A 21,627-nucleotide genomic window follows, 5' to 3' on the forward strand; every position below is an offset into this window, starting at 1 on the left:
AAATCTTTTGTTGGAATAGCCATCAGCTGTCCCACTGTATTTTTCTGAATCTCATCAATAGCCTGAAATCTCTTCCCTTTCAAAGGTGGTTTTAGTTTTGGGAAAAGCCGGAAGTCACAGGGCACCAAATCTGGGATGTAGGGAGTTGCTGAGTAACCTGGGTGATTTGTTGTTGTTTTTTTGCCAAAATACTCCACAGAGACATGATGCATGAGTGAGCACCCTGTCATGATGCAGCGGCCAATCACCAGTTGCCTATTGCTGCAGCATTCTGAATCATCTGAATAGTTTCTAGGGAGGAATATTTAAGCTTAATGCAAAATTTGACACAGATTCGTTGCTCTACTTGCTCAGTCATTTTGAATGTGACTGCCACACAGTACAGATGCTCACTCAATTGCACTACCTCCCCCGCTGACTAGTACAGTGAAATCATCATTGTTCACATATGCACGTTCCAGTCCGCTCTCCTTGACTGCCAGGTTACATTGGTGTTGCATGGACTGTTCTTGTTATGTTAACAATGGCTCGACTTTTCCCCAACAGACCTTGTATATCTGATTTGCTGTACTTGAATTAAGTTTTGTCCTTTAAACTTTTTCATAAGCATATAATCATTGTTTTAGGCTGCCCAATTTATGAACAAAGCAGAGAAGGATCTGGGCCAAACCAAGGGTGAAATAAATGTGTGCATATTGAATACAAATTACCAATCACCACCCAGTGAATTTTTATCTTTTCCCCTTTCCATTTACACAGATAATCAAAATAGCTCGATGGCATGAAAATGACATAATGCCTGGAAATGATAATTTCAATTTTAATGTGTTAACACAACACGCAAGCATTTTTTTATTTCTGTCTCACTGAAACATGCCAGGTCTATCTTTTCTGCTTTTGCCTTAAACACTTTTTGAACAAAAGCTAAAAGAATAAAAGATTCTGGCTTTGTGTGTTCTGCATTTTGTTCTGTGTGCTTATGTGCTAAATGGTAGTCAACTGTATAGTAACAGCAGCAACTTCCTTTGGGTAGGTCTTTCATCTCAGGGAGCAGATTACTCTAGCCATAATGGTTAATTTTATTATTGGCACGCAGGCAAAACCCAGTGAAACTGTAGATTCAGAGAACATTCATACATAAGAACTATCCTGGGAATTCATAGTGCTGCTGTAGATAGCACCTCCTCCACTTTCATCATCCAGGGTGGTTTGATTTTTAAAGCGCTAATGACACTGATGGACAATGAGCAGTTCACAGTTTTGTTTTGTTTTGTTTTCCCACAAAGTAGATAAAAATGGATTTCGCCGGTTTAGTGGTGATTCACACTAACAAGAACCTGGAAGCTTCACCTGAGGATAAGGTCACCAGGAGTCAGAAATCTGACGTGGCTGTCACAGCGGGTGTGTGTTGGAGTGTGCTAATAGAGCACACCAGTCACCATCCACTGGGCTGATGAGGCCCTTGGAGCCAGGTCAGACAGCAGGTCCGATTGCAGGGGAGGCGTTGGCAAACTGCCGTGTTTCCAGGGGATGCTGAAGGATGTGAAACGTAAAGGCAACAGGAAGCCTTTCCTGAGTGAGCTGATTAGAGTCCATATGCGAAAGCCCTAAGAAATGGGCAGAAACAGTGTCTGCACTCTTTCAAAACCGAGCTTTGTCTGAGGGGTGAGTTGTTTCCTTTTAGACTGGATGTACCCCTTCATTGACCGCTCAATACTGGGACTTTCCTTACACTTGGGAGGGGGCGAGGAACCTCATTCACCATTTATTTTCCTTAAGCAACATTTTGACACTGCCTAAAAAAGTTTCTCAAGGCCTGAGGCGAGGAAAGACCAATGTGGAGGCTTTTTTCAAAAATACTAACCTCTACAAAATGAAAAAGCATTTGAATTTAATGACAAAGAACTCTACTAAATATATAAGAACAGCATGAACGCTTGTGCCCACAGAGCGGCTCAGACCTGAGTGTTCAGGGCAGGAGTGTCTGCACTGACCAAATTATTTCTGCTCTATGATTTACTCTTCATTACAGGTCTTGTAATTTTATTATTTCTCATGTCCATTGTTTTCCATGACATATGCCTATTTTAAACTTTGCAGGGGGAGAGGAGCGGTTTAGAATTTTTAGACAATTGTGCTTTATCTTCTCTTCAAGATTTTCTATACCTATACCACATCTCTTTTTCTCCTTATTTTTTAAAGATTTTATTTATTTATCTTTAGAGGGGAAGGGAGGGAGAGAAGGAGAGAAATATCAATGTATGGTTGCCTCTCATCCATCTCCTGCTGGGAATTGGCCTGCAACCCATGCATGTGCCCTGACTGCGAATAGAACAGCGATCCTCTGGTTCGCAGGCCCACGCTCAATCCACTGAGCTATACCAGCCAGGGCTCCTTATTTTTTACCTAGTAAAAATTTCACCTGTTATAACAACGTGCGGTGATTTGATAGAAAGGGAGCTTAACATAGTTACAATTATCCTTAAAAAGCATAGAATTTTCAAACATATTAAGAAGCTCTTCATTATTTCTGAAGTTACAATGGCTGCACTGGACAACTGCGTATAAGACTTGATGCTGAATTTGGTATGTTCCCATTAATATGTAAGACCTCATTCTAGTGAAGATTTTAAAAAAGGAAGCTCAAGAAAGTAGACAGTACTCTTAGATATTCTAGTGAATTTCTTTTTCCAGATACGGTTTGAATGTTACCTTTCTGTAAGTATAAGTTTAGTTAGTGGGGAAATATTCAATGTATTAATAAATGTGCTTCAGAAATATGAGGTTGGCAAATACCTATTCAAAACACTTAGTGGAGCTTTGAATTAACGTTTGCCTGGTTTATAAAGGAAACTCCAGTAAGTATAGAGTAAAATTATTTCACTGAAGAATGATAGTGAATGATATTTCTTTTGATTAAAATTTAATTCTTTCTTATTTGACAGTTTTGAAAAAGTGGGCATGGATTTTTGCATTCCTTATAAACCCAGTTCTGAGAAACAGAAAACCTTGCAGGTGAACCCATTCTAAGGAAAAATACATACAGTTGTATTTTATTGTAAAAATGGTTACAGTGGCCAAATAAAATGCTTATTTTTTTCAATTTTCAGAACAAAATAGGAAAAAACAGTAATATCTGCCATAGCTGGTACCAAACAGACAGCACACACCATGACATAGAGAAATATATTTACCTCAGTAACTAATATAAAGAAGAGTAATGGCGTATGAATTATAGCAGACCATGTACATTTATTATAAATATTCAGATGTAAATAACTAGAATGAAACTTATTTTTGAGAATCCAAATGTAGCATTTGTTATAATTTAGGCATTATAACACTGAAGAAATCTTTTTAACATAATTTTTATTGTTTACACTATTACAGATGTCTCTATCCCCCCCCACCTTTGCCCACCTCCACCCAGCCTTTGCTCCCCAGTTTCCTAAGGACATGTCTATATCAACATGCTGTTGCCCATGTATATATGTTTTTTGGCTAACCTCTTTCCCTTCATTTGTTCAATGACTCCTTGCCCCTCCCCCTCTGACAGCTGTCAGCCTATTCCATGTATCCATGCCTATTTCTAATTTGTTCATCAGTTTACCTTGTTCATGAGATTCAACATATAAGCAAGATCATCCACTGACTAGCTTATTTCACTTAGCATAATAATCTCCAGGTCCATCCATGCTGTCACAAAGGTAAGATTTTCTCCTTTTTTTATGGCTGCCTAGTATGCTACTGTGTAAATGTACCACAGTGTTTTTATCCATCCATCTACTGATGGGCACTTGTGCTGTTTCCCGATCTTGGAGAGTACATAACACTGCAATGAACATAGAAGTTCATATATTCTTTCAAATTGCTGTTTCAGGATTCTTAGGATATATTCCCAGAAATGAGACCACTGGATGAAAAGACATTTCCAGTTTAAATTTTTTGAGAAAACTCCCTGCTGTTTTTCACAGTGGCTGCCTCAGTCTGCATTCCCACCAACAGTGAACTAGGGTTCCCTTTTCTCTGCACCCTCACCAGCACTTATTTATTGATTTACTGATGCTAACTATTTTGGCAGGTATGAGGTGGTATTTCATTGTGTTTCTAATTTCCATTTCTCTGATGATTAGTGAAGTTGAGCATTTTTTCATGTATCTATTGGCCATCTGTATGTCCTCTTTGGAGGAGTATCCATTCAGGTCTTTTTTCTATTTTTTAAATTGGATTGTTTGTCTTCTTGGTGTTGAGTTGCGTGAGTTCTTTACCTATTTTGGAAATTAACTCCTTATTAGATGTATCATTGGCAAATATGTTCTCCCACACAGTTGGTTGTTGGGAACTGCCCTGCCTGGTTTCAGTAGCTATAAGCCCATCATGGCTAAGGCTGAGTGAGCAACCTTCAGATCATAAGCCACTAAGGAGACAAAGCTTATCTCCCTGGCAGGAGTGCTGCTTCTGCTCCTTTTTTTGTAGCTGGCCCTCCAGTGCTTGATCAGTTAGCCAATGATGGGTAAGATTCCCCAAGGAGGGAATGACCTAAGACAGGCATGATCACGTGGAGGCCCCAGGGAAGGACTTGGGGGGCTATAGAAAAAGGGGGTGATGGACCCTCACTTCTTGGCTTTGAAAAATCCTGAGTTCTTGTTTCTCCTAATTCCTTGGTTATCTGCCTCCTCTGACTGACTTAAGCCTGAAACAATGACAGAGGATGGGGTAGCCTGTGCTGGAAAGGGTGGGCCCCCTGGGTGATCAGCCCTGAGAAAGGATATGTAAAATCCTGTGAAGCCTGCTTTGGTAAGAATGCTCTTAGTTAAATGATAAAGGTTGGAGCAGGAAATGAGTTTGTTTCCCAAAGTTTTGTAGCCTTTTAGCTGGTAGACCCTGACTCAGAAGAAGCCTTAATAGTTCTTTGTATGCTATCTATCATTTGATCCTTACTGCCTGACAATGATTAATAAGCTATACCTGTATTCCTGTGCAAATTAAGCCCAATAAAAGCCTGTCTAGGCAAGGGTCAGGGTGCGAGAGCTCCCCGTGAGAGAGTGAACAGGCTGTCCCTTTTCCTCCACAGGACTTGGTAGTCCGTATGGATTTGTCTCATATCTCATCCATGACGTCCGTGAGCCGGTGCATGTGTCAGTTGGTTCCCTTTCCATTTTGTTGATGGTTTCTTTTGCTGTGCAGAATCTTTTTAATTTGATGTAGTTCCATTCATTTACTTTCCCTTCTATTTTTCTTGCCCTAGGAGATATATTAGCAAAAATATTTCTATGCAAGGTATCTGTAATTTTACTGCCTATTTTTTCTTCTAGAATTTTTATGGTTTTGCAACTTACATTTAAGTCTTACATTTTGAGTTTATTTTTTGTGTATGGTATAACTTACTGGTCTAGTTCCTTCCTTCCTTCCTTTTCTTTTCTTTTTTTTTTTTGCTTGCACCTGTCTAACTTTTCCAACACCATTCATTGAGGAAACTGTCTTTACTCAGTTGTATGCTCTTGCCTCCTTTGTCAAATATTAGTTGACCATAAAAGTGTGGGTTTATTGTTGGTCTCTTTGTTCTCTTTCATTGATCTATATGCCTGCTCTTATGCCAGTACCAGGCTGTTTTGATTACAGTGGTCTTGTATTATAGTTTAAGCTCAGGTATTATGTTATCTCCAACTTTGTTCTTCTTTCTCAAGATTGCTAAGGCTATTCAGGGGCTTTTTGTTTCCACTTAAAGTTTGAAATACTTCTTCTAGATCTGTGAAATATGCCATTGGTATTTTAATAGGAATTGCATTGAACCTATAGTTTGCTTTGGGTAGTATGAACATTTTAATAATGTTATTTCTTCCAGTCCATGAACATGGTATATGCTTCCACTAATTTGTATCTTACTAAATTTCTTTCTTCAGTGCCCTATAATTTTCCAAGTAAGGTTTTTACATCTTTGGTTAAATTTATTCCTAGGTACCTTATTTTTGTTGCTGTTGCAATAGCAAATGGGATTGTTTTCTGTTTCTTTTTCTGATAGTCCATTATTGGTATATAAAAAGCCATCCATTTTGAATGTTAATTTTCTATTCTGCTACTTTGTCAAATTCATTTATTAAATCTAGTAGTTTTTTTTGTGGAGTCTTTAGGATTTTCTATGTACAATATGATACCAGCTGCAAATAATCACATTTTTATTTTCTTGTTTTCAACTTGGATGCCTTTAATTTCTCCTCCTTGTCCGATCATTGTGCCTAAGACTTCCAGTAATGTTTAATGAGAGCGGTGAAAGCAGACATCCCTGTATTGTTCCTCATCATAAGGGAAGTGCTTCTAGTGTTTTCCCATTGTGTATGATGTTGGCTATAGGTTTTTCATATATGGCCTTCATTATGTTGAAGTATAATCCTTCTATTAACACTTCAGAGAATTTTATTATAAATGAGTGCTGGATTTTATTGAATGCTGTTGAAGCATCTATTGATATGATCATGTGACTTTTATCTCTCATTTCGTTTATTTGATGCATTACATTTATTGTTTTGTGAATATTATACCAATTTTGTACCGAAACAGTTTTGATTAGGGAAATTAAATGGGAAATATGTTCTTTCATGTATGTATATCTACAGTGATCAATGATGGGTCAGTAATTTGTCTTTGCTATAGTTTTAGGATCACCATGACATAATAGGGTCACAAACAGTATGCCTGAAGGGTGGCTTCCTTAAAGTGAATCACAGGTGACATTATCTTAGTAACATCTCTGTATGATTGAGTCAGATTACTAGAGTACATCTCCAAAAGTTGGCTATTCAATTACTGACTCTAGGAGACTTATGGTTCCAAATTCACAAGGAAAGTTATCTTTTTAGCAGCTTGCCTAGTAAATTAAAATAAGAAGTATAGCCCTGGCTGATGTGGCTCAGCGGATTGAGTGCTAGCCTGTGAACCAAATGATTGCTGGTTCAATTCCCAGATTAGGGCACATGCCTGTGTTGCAGGCCAGGTCCCCAGTAGTGGGTGCACAAGAGGTAACTATACATTGATGTTTTTCTCCCTTTATTTATCTCTCCCTTCTTTTCTCTAAAAATAAATAAAATCTTTAAAAATAATGAGAAGTATAATTGTCAGAGAGACTAGAGAAGGTAGTGTTTCCATAGGAAAGCCACATGGAAAACCCAATTAAAATCAGAATGTTGCATGGTGAGCAGTGAGTCAGAGCAAGAAGAACTTGTTGAATGATTAAATAGCTCATAGTGCCAACTGTTAATAACCAAAACCATGTGCTACCATCATCAGGACTTGGCTGCCACAAGGGCTACTCAATTAAGTTTGGTGTGTTAATATCACCAACATTTTGATGGTGATATTGATGGCCAGCTTGTAAACTGGGAGTCTCTCCATTTCCTAGAAAGGATTTAGCTTTGATTTTTGTCATATTTCTTAAGAACTTATTTTATAAGATTATCTCTTAAAATCTTGGAGAGTCCTGCTGATACCCAACTGTACAACAAAGTAAAAAGAACACAGACAATGGGGTCAGGCCATTTTGTGTTTAAATACTGGTTCTGCAACTCACCATCTCAAATTTTTAATCTCCTCAAGGCCAAGATTTTAAATTTGTAAAATAAATATGATTATATATATATATATGACTAAATAGCATCAGGTTCAGCACAATAGACAGTGGATAGCATTGTGTGGTATTTAAGAATATTGAGTTTAGAAACAGATGGACTTGGTTTGGGTCCCAGGTCTATCATTACTTTCTTCTTCACGCCTTATTTTATTTATTTCCAAAATGTTGGAATAAAAATTCTGACCTATAAAGAAGTTTTAAGGTTAAGTAAAAATTTTTTAAAAAGTATTTACCATAGTTTCTGTCAATTAATGTGTGTGCAATAAAAGGTAGTTATCAATAAGTACTGCACTATTGGTATCCCTTTTGTTGCTAAGAATTAACAACACTCTGCAACAGTAAAGATGTCTTGAACCATGACAAATTAGAAAATAATACTAAAAATTTTTGTTATTCAGAGGACAATCTCTGGTTTGAAGAATTGTCACTGTTCTTGTCAGTCATTCAGATGCCAATGAGTTTAGGTTGATGGGAAGTGAATCCCCTTGAAATGTATGGGCCCTGACAAAGGGACTCACTCCATCAGCTCTCTACTGAGCACAGCATCAGACTGGCCCTGATGAATCAGAGCCTCCAAGAAGGCCAATGTTTCACTGCCTGTAGATTTCTGAAGTTGTGTCTCTGACGACAACTGTTGATTTCTGGATGAGGACGATCTTTCATCTTGTTTCCAGGACTGCATTTTTTTTTTTCTGGCATTGTTTAGAAAATACTGATCATCTCCAGAAGGGTCTGGTTGCTTTTTCCTTGAAACAACCTAAAAACACTTTTAAAAAATTAGAAATTATATTTAGGGGAATGTTTTTCCAAAAGAGCAGGTCATGGTGCCCATTCTTTCCATAAAGCGTGGGAGGAAACATCAGCAAAAAGTAAGATGAGACAGAAGTTATGTAAGTGACACTACAAATCTGGTATAATTTAAAAATATGATAAAATATATATTTGTTATAATAAGAGTGGAGTTTTTGTTGCAGGCAACTGTGCAAAATTAGAAAAATGTTGAAAAAGTGAAATATTTTATAGCTTTATCATGAGATGATATGGTATGTGTGGTAATTTCTAGTGGCCACCGCAGAGCAATGGAAAGCAACTGTGAGTGGCCACTCTGAAACTGGCCTAATAATTCCTCCAGCTGATTTCTGATGTATTAAACCAGATTTCAAACTACCACTAAAAAGGTCAGAGTGTCTAAGAATTCTTGCAGTTATTAAAAACACTTGTGCACTAAATTCAAAATTCTCAAATGCAACCTACTGCAAACTAGAATTCTGATTTGCTACTGTCCGCCCCCAATTTTTTTTTGCCTACAGTTTTCCTGTCTCAGTGGCATAGGCCAAAAGCTTTCTTTCTTCTTCTCATCTCACAGATTCAGTCTGTCAGGAATCCAGGTTCTATCCAGAGCACTTCTCATTCTTTCCTTTGTTGTTACGCCTGGGAGTCACCATTTCCTCTCACTTGATTGTCCCCATGACTTCATAGGCTCTCTGCTTCCGTCTTTGCCCAAAACATTTCTACTCCACACACCAGTGATCCTTTAAAGTCTACATCAGATCACGTCACAGTTGCACGTAAAACACTGTGACAACTCCTCATTCCAATCAAGCAAACACTGAAGGCCTAAAAACTACCTAAAAAAATCACTTGTAATTTGATTTCCTGTTACATCTCTGCTTCATGTCTATTGCTTTTCCCTTGGTCGTGACAATCTAATGACACCAAGTGCCTTTTTATTCTAAACTTACCAATTTATCCAACTAGTCTAGGATTTTGCCACCCAGAGAGAAGCGTAGTAGAGCTGGATTTATAGATACAAAATAAAACAACCATAATTCTGGAAAATGAGAACAAAGATATGCAAAATTGTGCATATTAACAGCCTGCATGAATTTATAATGACAGAATTCTGAACTACTTTATGGAGAGTGTAGCTGGGATATTGAAAGAGGTAATTTTAGAATATTTAAAAGGGAATATTTTAAAGCAGAAGAATCATGCTTATAAAAACAGTAGGAACAAAGTATAACTATTAGTAGCAATGCTTGAGTAAATGAATGAATTCATAAAATATGAAAGGCAAATACATGCACATGGGATGGATATCTAACTTTGTGAATGTGATTATTTACTCTAGCCTCCAAATTAACTGTAGTTAATTGGAACTACATCTTTATGGATAGACCATTATTGTGATTTATTTTATACTTCTCAGGGGTTTTCATATAATTTAAAAACAATAATGTATATATATATATATATATATATGTGTACCAATATATAGAAGATACAACTATGAATATACATAAGAGATACAAGTATTTTTCTTTTATTTTAATAAAAATAAAATCATCTTTATTGTGCTAGTTAAATTACATACATTATGTTCATTGTACACATTGAACAAAATACCCCATTATGAGGAGGAGAGTGCAAGTCCCCCAAATCTGAGCACCCTGTGGAAGCCATCATGAACATTTTGGTGTCTTTCCTTTTGTTCATATGCAAATTTGTAGAAACCTAACATACTGACACATACACATAAACATGTACACATTAGTGATATCACAAATGTTTTTCTCATAACATCTTTCTTTATTAATTTACTTAATCATTTCTTCTTCCATCCAAATTCTTTTCATTTCACCTAAACAATGTAAATAGCTTAGTTTATATTTTTCCTATATTTGTCTCGATTTTCCTGATCATTGAATCACCAAGCACACAGATATACAAAAATATTTTTGTTTCATACAAAAATAAAATTGTGCTATTTCTCTTTCTCTGGCTTTTGAAATTTAATCCATGTATATTTGGTATGTTTCCAATTTAATCAGTAGAGCTTTAACTTATTCTTTTAAAAATTCAGAATAATATTTTATAGTATAAATATAATGTATTATTCACCAAATTTTCTACCATTTTATATAATTTATGCCCCACTTACTTCCCTTACTTCATAAACAATTCCACAGTACACATCCTTAAACATTTATCTTCATGCTTTTTGTCTTTATTTCTATGGTATAATTCACAAAAGTATGATTACTAGTTTTGGATCCATTGATGCTAGAAGGAAGATAATTAAGGCTATACAAGGATGTTGAGGATGTATCAGCAAGAACTACCTCTGAGTAAAATATTAGAGAAAAGACTGTAAGACAAATGAACTAGAGCAGGGGACTCAGATAGCCGAAGATAAAGGAGAAAGAAAACTGGTGAGCGATGAATCTTGCAATATGCATAGCTAATTCTAAATAACACAATTCCCATAAATGTGAAAGTCAAAAAAAGACCAGGCCAAGGAAGCAGAACAAAAGTGCCAATATTAATACAACAGAGGATGGAGAATTAAGTTAATGGTGATAAAAATACTGAGGAGCAAAACTTAATGAAAAAATCCCAATTAAAAGAGAAAATATTTAAGTCAAAAACTCTGTTCATCAAACTAAATAGGAGCTCATTACACTCAAAGCAAAAAACAATGAATAATGCAAGAAGAGTCAAAAATAAATGGGATTTAAATATATTTCTTAAGCAAAATATAGATAAAAATATAGAATATTTCAAAGTTCAACAAACTTGATTATAAATGTATACATATTTAAGATCAATATAAATAGAAAGATATACAAAAATGTTTATATACCATGATAAAGGATATTATATATATCTCACATGTAATCTAATATATATATATATACTCACAATAAAAAATAGAAAATAAATTATTAAAAGCTGACCCTTCTAAAATGAAGCAAAAGAAATCTTACCTAATTTAAAATGAACAAAGACTCATAAATAACATTTAGTTAGAGATAAAATAGAAATAATAAGCAATGTAAAAAGTAATATAAAAGAAAAAAAACTTTAGATCAAAATATACAGCTGTTATTTATTTATATTTTTACAAAAGGTGTTTTAGGATAATAATTTCTTCACTTGATATTTTTACATGTTTGCCAACCTGATGGTTCAAATGGTATCTCATTATAAGTCTAATTTATATTTTTCATATAACAAATAAACATTTTAACATATCTGTGTTGAGCATTTANTATAGCTAATTCTAAATAACACAATTCCCATAAATGTGAAAGTCAAAAAAAGACCAGGCCAAGGAAGCAGAACAAAAGTGCCAATATTAATGCAACAGAGGATGGAGAATTAAGTTAAAGGTGATAAAAATACTGAGGAGCAAAACTTAATGAAAAAGTCTCAAATAAAAGAGAAAATATTTAAGTCAAAAACTCTGTTCATCAAACTAAATAGGAGCTCATTATACTCAAAGCAAAAAATAATTAAAATGCAAGAAGAGTCAAAAATGAATGGGATTTAAATATATTTCTTAAGCAAAATATAGATAAAAATATAGAATATTTCAATGACATGTTCAACAAATGATTATAAATGTATACATATTTAAGATCAATATAAATAGAAAGATATACAAAAATGTTTATATACCATGGTAAAGGATATTATATATATCTAACATGTAATCTAATATATATATATATATATATATATATACTCACAATAAAAAATAGAAAATAAATTATTAGAAGCTGACCCTTCTAAAATGAAGCAAAGAAGTCTTACCTAGTTTAAAATGAACAAAGACTCATAAATAACATTTAGTTACAGAGAAAATAGAAATAATAAGCAATGTAAAAAGTAATATAAAAGAAAAAAACTTTAGATCAAAATATACAGCTGTTATTTATATTTTTACAGAAGGTGTTTTAGGATAATAATTTCTTCACTTGATATTTTTACATGTTTGCCAACCTGATGGTTTAAATGGTATCTCATTATAAGTCTAATTTATATTTTTCATATAACAAATAAACATTTTAACATATCTGTGTTGAGCATTTATATTTTACCATCTGATAACTGTCTTTGAGTATATTATTTCAAAATTTTTTGAGATTGTATCTCTTCTTTTAATGTGCAGAAATATTTTTAAATGTTATTGTTATTAATATTTACATACATATTGTAAATATTTTCTCTCTGTCATTTGATTTATAATTTTGTCTGTAGCAGTTTTCTGGTTTTCAGAAGTTTTTAACATTTAAATAAAGTTATAATTACTTTATTTTGATTGATTAAAGTATAGGTCTTTTTAAAGTTTTTTTCCTACTTTGTGATTATTATTATTAAAAATCTTATTTGGCTTTTTATTGTACGTTTTATTTAATTAATTTTACAATCACTACTTTAACACAACTGGAGAGTTTGTTGTATACATCTGCTTAAGTTATTTTTTTCATTAAGAAGAAAACATGTACATGTAAACACAGGGAGAAACCAATGAGGGTGATCCTGACAATCCTAAAGTGTCCAAGTATCCGGGTTATTTAAAAAAAAGAAGGCTCACCCTGGCTGGTGTAGCTCAGTGGATTGAGCACAGGCCTGTGAACCAGACGATCGAGGTTCGATTCCCAGTCAGGGCACATGCCTGGGCTGCAGGCCAGTTCCCAGCAGGGGACTCATGAGAGGCAACCATACATTGATATTTCTCTCCTTCTCTCCTTCCTTTCCCCTCTAAAGATAAATAAATAAAATCTTTGAAAAAAGAAGGCTCAAAAGAAATGATCTTTTGAGTGTTACTTCAAATATTTGAAAAACAACTGGTTGAGTTTAAGACTTCAAAGAATAGAGCAAAACTAATTGAGCAGATTTAGCTCTGCTATTATTAACAATAACTGATAGAACCAAGAATGGGAATGTTGTAAAAGAGAAATTAATGTGGGGCCTTAGCCAGACAACCAAGGTCGACTGTGACATGTTTTGATACAGTTGACAGCCACGGTCGACTGTCCACTGTGACTGTGACATATTGATAGTAGAGCCCTGATAGGACTTGACGGCAGTGGCACTTTCCTTATGTGACCTTCCTCCCCCCACACATAACCCCTGACTGATTATTTAAAAAAATCAGACAATACCTGGTTAAGGAACATTCTACCAAACAATGGACTGGTACTTTAAACTTGCAAATGTCATCAAAATAAGGAAAGTTGGAGAAGCTGTCCCAGCCAAAAGGAGCCTAAAAAAACTTGATGATTACGTATAATGTGGTATCCTACATGGGATTCCAAAAAAATGACATTAGGTAAAAACAAACAAACAAACAAACAACACTAAAGAAATCTGAGTGAACTAGGTACTTTATTAATGATAAAGCATTGACAAAGGCTCATTAATTATAATGTATTAATCTGATATAATGTAAGGGAGGGGAAAATGGATCTACTATCTCTTCACACTCTGAAATTTTTCTGTAAATCTAAAACTGTTCTAAAATAAGTTTACTGAAAATACTAATGTAGGATAGCTGATAGAATTGAACCATGGTAAGATAAATTGTATAAAGGAAACTTTGACTCTCCTTTAATATCTCACGGCCAGTTTCCTGTCCACATGATGAGCGTGTGGTTAAACAGGTGAACACATACTGGCAGACAGGAATTATATTTCAAAATACAAGCCAAATAAACACAAGCTCTATTTCGAGTGGATATATGGGAAGGAAATAACTTTGTCACTCTCTTTAGCAAAATAAGTAAATGCTCCTATTTTGAAATTGGATGGAGCTGAATGTTTTACCCCACTGTGTCTAACTGAAGAAAAATTACTAAACAAAGGCAGAACAAAACTTAAGTGATAATATTGGGGCTGGTAAGCCCTTATGAAAAAAAGGCCCAAGCTTCAAAGCTTTTTCCCTCCTGACTTTGATGGCATCAGGTTGATGACATGGATTCCTCAGGAAATGTGATAGATTTTTGTACAGTGTATGCAGGTATTAGGAAAGTGATTCTCAGTGATATGGCACTTTAAAAGTAAGTGTTAGATACTGCTATATAATCATTTTCTGGTATGTATTTTAAACCCAGTGCTCTAGAGAGAGTGTACCAGGCTGTGTGCTATCCAGATGGATGTGAATGTGAGCATTTGGTCCAGAGAAACTATAATTCAGTTATTAATTGGAAAGGTGAATGAAGATAAGAGCTCACATCTTGTGATTTATAACAACCGGTATCTGTCTTGCATAAGTTTTCTTATAAAGTTAGACTGGAGAGAATAGAAGTAAAAACTTTCAGGCAACTTGAAGATGTTACTATATTATACATTCAAATTAATGTATTTTAAAGTTTCTTTTTAAGACAGACTTCATCCCAGTGATGGACGGGGGCTGGCACATTACTGGCAGTCCTGCTGAGAAATAGCTCTGCTCTGTATTGCTTTCAGCAAAAACACCTATCACAGTTAAAACATTGAAAATGACATTTGCATTTTGCTTTGATTTCCTGGACATGTGATCATTTACATCAAGAAAGATAATTACTAATATATGTCATTCTAGGCTACACAAAATAAATCTGGTATTTTCTTATTTATTTGGACTGTTCTATAGTCTCTTGTTGCTTTCTTTGCAAGGTTAAAGTTTAAAGTTTATTTTCCTACTATCAAGATCACACCTTCATGATATAGTCTTTCCTATAAGTCACCCAGGCAACTGCTCAGTTACCTGTCTGCTGAGCAGCCTGGCACCAAGGAATAGACAAGGTACAAAGAGTAACTATACTATTCACTCAACTTTGATTGAATGCAGGTTCACTCAATGTAGAACATCAACATACATTAATATTCTATTTACACTCTAATAGTTTTAAAAGAACTATAATATGTACAGCAATCAGCGGAGAATAATGACCAGAGTCCCAGAGTCTCAGTCTGCAGGTCTGGAAGACAGCCCAGTGGGCAAGGGAGCTGTCAGCGTCTTGCAAAAAAGGATCTACAGAGCCAGGTGGGCAGCAGGGCAAACAAAGTCCTCAGTCCAGCAGGGCAGAGCCTGCGGCAGTGGATGCCACAGTGTGGCGTGGAGCAGCAGCCTGGCGTGTGGAGCTCGGCTGTCTCAGCAGTGGTCTGGAACCCACCTCGGTTTTACCCTTGAGACTGGTGTACTCCACCCTCTGGGTCTCTCCCCTAGAGAGGGGAAGGGAAGGAGAAAGAGCAGGAGAGAAACATCAGTGTGTGGTTGCCTCTCATGTGGCCCCCACTAGGGACCTGGCCCACCACACAGGCACGTGCCCTGACTGGGAATCTAACAAGCAACCCTTTGGTTTGCAGCCCACTGAACTACACAACCAGAGATTGAAAAAAATATTTTTAATGCTATCATAGTTTTTATCTAATTTGTTTACAAGTTTTAACAACAAATATCAACACATAACATGTTTACATTTTAGTATATAATATGGCTAAAGGTCCACTTGATATAGGATTAAAACTAATAGAGGAATTGCAATAAAATTGAATTATTCAGAAGGCATCTCAAGGTGTTTGTAGAGGCATTATTAATATCTTAGGCAAATTTTGTAACACAGATAGTTTTTTGTACTTTCATATCTTGCCTAACCTATAGTAATTTTGCCTTGGTACACCATGGAGCCTTGTGCTTTTACAAATGTATCACTGTGTGATCAAAAAATTTAGGTTACATAGCTTCCATAACTTATATAGCTTACATAGGTTACATTTTTATCAAGTACTTTTATATTAATGGAGCTACATTCAAAATTTTTAATTAAAACACTAATATTATTTTCCTATTTTTCTGTATTTCATGGTGAAGAATAACAATGCATTAGTAAATACACATAATTTCAACTACAAATAATTACCACTCCTCCATTTATTCAATGAGTTTCTCACTGCTGACAAACTGCTGTGAGTTCAGCAGGCTGTGCTGATTTAGACTCAGTGGCCAGTCTCAGGATCTCGTGATCTGGGGACCTGAAAACTATTGCTGTTCACTTTTAGTAAACAAAGAGCCACCCATACACCAGAAATTAGACAGAAAATTAGACCAGGAGGGACCTCATCTCCCCATGGGGACATGGATTTGTTCCTCCCTGAGAGTTATTGCCGGCAAGCTTGTCCTGCTTGGCGACTTTCCTCTGTGAGGAAGCCTGGTTGTCCATGAACAGTCTCGCCTTACTCTGGATACACTACTTCCGAGTCAGGACCTTCTGGCTCAGTGCTACTCCTGCCTCTTCTTGGGGACCAATTTTTGTCCAGCCCTACACTGGTAGGAGACAAAACAGTTACTGGAGTGTTAACAGTGAGAGGCTCGGTTGCTGTGAGTACTTCAAAAAGAAGCCGTACAATTTCTCTGCATGTTAACAAGCTCTGTCCTATCCACTCCCTGGCTGTAGTTTCTCCAGGGAGGAATGAATCTCTGTGGTGTAAATTTACCTCTCTATTGTACCTTGGCATTAAAAGAGTTTCTGGGTTGGTCATTTAACTCTAAGGACAATTTGAATATGTTCAATGTGTCCTCAGCCGTTCTGGCCTGAACCATAGCTTACACGTATGGCAATTTTAAGGTAGGCGGTGCTCCTCTAAGAATTGCCTTTTTCATGCCCGGTGCTGCTTGCACCTGCAAAGACGTATTTATTCCTGTCCTGTCGTACACCAGAGACAAGATTGCCAGTTTTCCAGTGACGTTGTTGCCTGTTTCAGGTCTGTCCATTTAATTCGATCTCCATATGCTGTAGCGCAGCTTCGGGATGCGCTGCTCTGTGTGCCCACACTATCCCGTCCCACAGTGTGAGCCTTGGATCCAGCCCGCCGTGTATTAGCTCCAGGAATGCTGTGTTAACTACATGTTGTTCCAAAATGTCTAAAATTTGTCTCATTTCTGTTCCAGTGATTAAAATAGTATTGGCTCCTTTGTCCCAAGTCATACATAGCCAATATACCTCTGTCCTGTCCTTTTGCTCAAAAGCTAAGGTCATAATCTGCACTTCCTGCCTGGTGTATTCTCCGTCTTCCTCTGTGTATTGTGCTTGTCCTTGTCTGTGATTATAACCTACTATTTGCTTTCTTAGAACTACTGGTCTGGCAGCATGTGAGTCATCCCATGGGTTGTCATATTCTCCTGGATCCTCTGGATAAGGATTTTTAGGTTTAAGGCCATCATCAAAAGTAACAACATTGTCAGCTGACTTGCTTTCTGTATTAATTCTGTGTGCTCAATTCTTGCCTTTATGCCAGCAGCATCTACTTGGGACAAGATTTTCAGAAAAGCAGCTATGGCACTTCTTCTTCTTCTTCTTTTTTTTTTTTTGGCTCTATTAGTGGGTGGTTCCAAATTTCTTAGAACAGTGAGGTTTATCCATACATCCTCAATGGTGTGTTTGGGCACTTTCTTATGATCTTACACCTTAGTCTCATACCAAGGATCTTCCACTGGCATGACAGTTTTCTGTCTCCTCTTAAGAGTCGGGCCTTTATTTAAGTTTCTTTCCCAGGGCTAACATTTTCACAAAGTTTGGTAGCTATCTTATATAATTTTGTAGTGTATGCTAATGCAATTTGCCACCTTAACCAGCTATACTTGGACACGTTTTTTAACAGTTCAGCTTCTTTCCTTTCGGCCTTATTATAGATCTGTTGTGCTAGCCACTGTCATATCCATTGGTGCCAACTTTGCCAAATGTCATGAGCAAAGTCTCAGAGCTAAAGAAAGTTTACAGCTCAAATTTGAATATGAACTTGAATTGATCCTGCATTTGAATTAGAGCACTTGTCTCAGCTGGCTGTCAGAGCTTAGAGGGTTAAAAGGCTACAAACTGCAGAAAAGCTTAGCCTGCAGATAAGAAGATTAGAGCAAGCCACCAAATGCAGAGAGCACCCTAAATACAAACCCATAGATTAAAATTTAGTTTAAATCTAATTTAAATGCTGATTACACCCGATCCTGCTGACTATGCCAAATGTCAGGAACATATGCTCAGGACACCTACTGATGTTAATTATGCTCCAATAAAACACTGTAGAATTATAATAATTATTATTACTTTTTAAAATCAGAGACTTTCTTGTTTAGAACTACTTTCAAACAAACAGATTTTTTAAATTTCATTTTAAAGTGTGCAAAATCACAACTGATCTTTGACTTTGCATCTTATAATGTTCATTTGTCTCTATTTTGTGTTTTTCATGACTTGGAAAATCCAGTGGTATCTGTGTTTACGTATTCCATAAAGCATTTCATAAAACTTCTTTTTTTATGTTTATGGCACATCTATTTGTGTTTCCTAAAAGACAACAATCTTAACATCTAAATAAATATCTGGTGTATAGGTCTAATTGTGTATGGAAATAAACTCATTCCCTCTTTTTCTCACAGGTACATAAACGCATAAATGTGTTTCTATCTCATTCTAGGACTAATAACCGTCTTTCATAGAGAAGACTTAATTGTCTTTATATTCAGCATCTACACTAAAATTTTACTCTTAATTTTGCAAAGCAACAGTTCAATTTTTGTTTATACAATGTAAAACTTAGTAGCCACTGGATAGTTATCATCCATGAAGCTCATTTTACATTTCATCTCTTATATAAATAAAATTTTAAAATAATTGTTTTTTTGGTGACATTGTTAGGGTTTGTTAAAAAAAGAAAATATCCACTAGCTCAAGTAAGTTGACAGATTAGTTTTATCTTAATATTAACTTTTGTCAACAAATACCAATCTGTTGGACAAAACTATCAAATACTACCTAAGTATTTTGGAGAAATATTACCTAGTTGTGGTGCTTACACCTGGACCACGAGCTCCATGCTAGAAGTGGAAATAGTAGTAATCGGAACCCAAAGCACATGAAAAAAATCTTCTTCAGTGTCTTCTGTCTGGCAGACAAATGGGGTCATTATTCACGTTCAAGGCATATCCAAGTTCTGCGAGGCATAAACATGATATAATCTGAGATGATGGTTCTCTTAGAAAAAATAATCAAGTACAAATTTATTATTAGTTCCCAAAGCAAATATTTAAAATGAACAATCGCTGGAGCTTTGGAGATTCAGATCCATTTCATCTGAGATCTCTCAAGGTCATTTACAGAATTGCTTCCTAATTGTCTCCCAGGTGTCTCTCTCTACCTGGAAACTTTCACAATAACCAGTGACATCCTGCATTCCTAGATACAGAAGGGCACCAAAGTTTAAGCATCGTCATTTTCAGGGTGAATCTGCCCCTGCTCAAGCTGATGCTATTTCTACGGTGTTTCTGTGCTGTGTTTCTAAATGTGCCTCCCTTGATGTTCTGGGCTGCCACTCAAAATGTGGGCCCTACTTGATAGACATTTTTTTCCCTCCTGGCTCCAACTTTTTCATAAGCAATGAAAAAATATATTTTCAGCTCTTTGGCAATAATATGGTATTCCAAAACCTAGTTTTCTTTTTTAATGGTAGATATGAATATTTGTTTAGATGTTCTTCTTGTTTTTTTAATCCTCACCTGAGAATATGCACATTAATTATAGAGAGAGGTGAAGGGGGGAAGAGAAAGAGAGAGAGAGAAAGGGAAAGAGAAAGAACCATCAGTGTGACGGAAAAACATCAATAAGTTGCCTCCTGTATGTGCCCCAACTGAGTATCCAACCTACAACCTAAATATGTGCCCTGACTGGGATTCAAATGCACAGCCTTTTTGTGTGCATGATAACACTCCAACCAACTGAGGCACCTGGCCAGGGATGTTTACACATAATTCTTAAGTCACATTACTTCTTATTTCATGGGTAAATGTGACAACGTGCTCTTTCTGCAGCTGGGGAAGAGTGTCTTCATTTGGCAACATAGCACCCTGAATGACCACGGGATAAACAGCCACTCAAAGGAAAAACAGGGCACATACAAAAAGCTGGTCCAAGCTCTCTGGGAGGTTGAAGGTGTTGAAGAAGCATTATAGAAACAATTATTTCACAAACATTTCTGTGAGACCCAGAGCATTGTGTCTGGGGTGACAGAGAGAAGTGAAGCTTGAAAATACTTTCTCCACAGTGCATATCATTGGAGTCAGATGGTCACACAGCTTGGGCAGGTAGCTGAGCCAATTCACCTGTGGAACCAAAGGAGCATGAGTGTTCAACAGCCAACAGGTTTTCATGATAGCAGTTAGATCACTGGGGCTTAGTAGTCCCATCAGGAATGAGGACACTTTGGGGAAGGTATCAAAAGCAATTCTCTAACCCTGTCTCTACCAACAACCAATTCTTTGCCACATGCATACATACTACATGTCAAAAATAGCATTTATTATTATAACTGGAGGCATGTCAATTAACATAATGAATAGCAGAAAGAAATTATCACTAGTTAAATTAAAGATATGTAAGGTATGTAAAATAGCTAGAAAAGTTTAGACATTGTCAAACATTGCCTGAATAAGTTCTAAAATTTTCTTGAGGTCCAAATCCTATATCTTAAGGGTAGTTGGTACCTGAAGTTTGAACTCTAATTAGTCCTTCATGCAGGCATTGGTGTAGGAGGACTTTCTGATTTCATGATATCAACTAGAGGCAATAATGGAGTTTTAGCAAAGATGATCTGTCTAGTAAATGTCTATAGATTTGTCAGAATTCTATCTGACATTTATTCTTATTAAAAGTTAAAGGCAAAATGATAAGGGGATGTTAATCCTTGGTATCTAAAAGATTTTAACATCTATTACCCACCAAAAAGAACCTAAGCATTAAGCAGAACCATTTTAGCTTAGGTTAGTCTACAAAGAATAGTATCACCGAATACTTATTTTTATAGGAAGAATGAAGATGGCCTGAACAAGTAAATTGGAAATAGTAGCTGGATTAAAAAATGTATAGGTGTTAGACCCAATAGATTGTGATAATGATCAATAATGAGGAGACTGAGGGAAATAGAAGAAAGAAAAATTGTATCTGGTTTTCTGTCACAGACAACTGGATTGGGAGAGTTTCTAGTGACTAAGAGAGAAAAAAAGTTAAAAAAAAACATGTAGGGAAAGATGGTGAGTTCAGCTTTATAAATGTTGATTCTGAAGTAGCTGAAATAGTCAAGCAGAGTTGTCTAGCAGTCAATTAGATATGCCAGTATGCAACCATGCAGGATGGTGCTATGAATGAACAGCGGGCCCTACCCTCCCTAATGGACCTCCACAAAGA

Source organism: Sturnira hondurensis, unplaced genomic scaffold (assembly GCF_014824575.4).
Source record: "Sturnira hondurensis isolate 20B ecotype Veracruz unplaced genomic scaffold, ASM1482457v3 Scaffold0000396, whole genome shotgun sequence".
Taxonomy (NCBI): Eukaryota; Metazoa; Chordata; class Mammalia; order Chiroptera; family Phyllostomidae; genus Sturnira; species Sturnira hondurensis.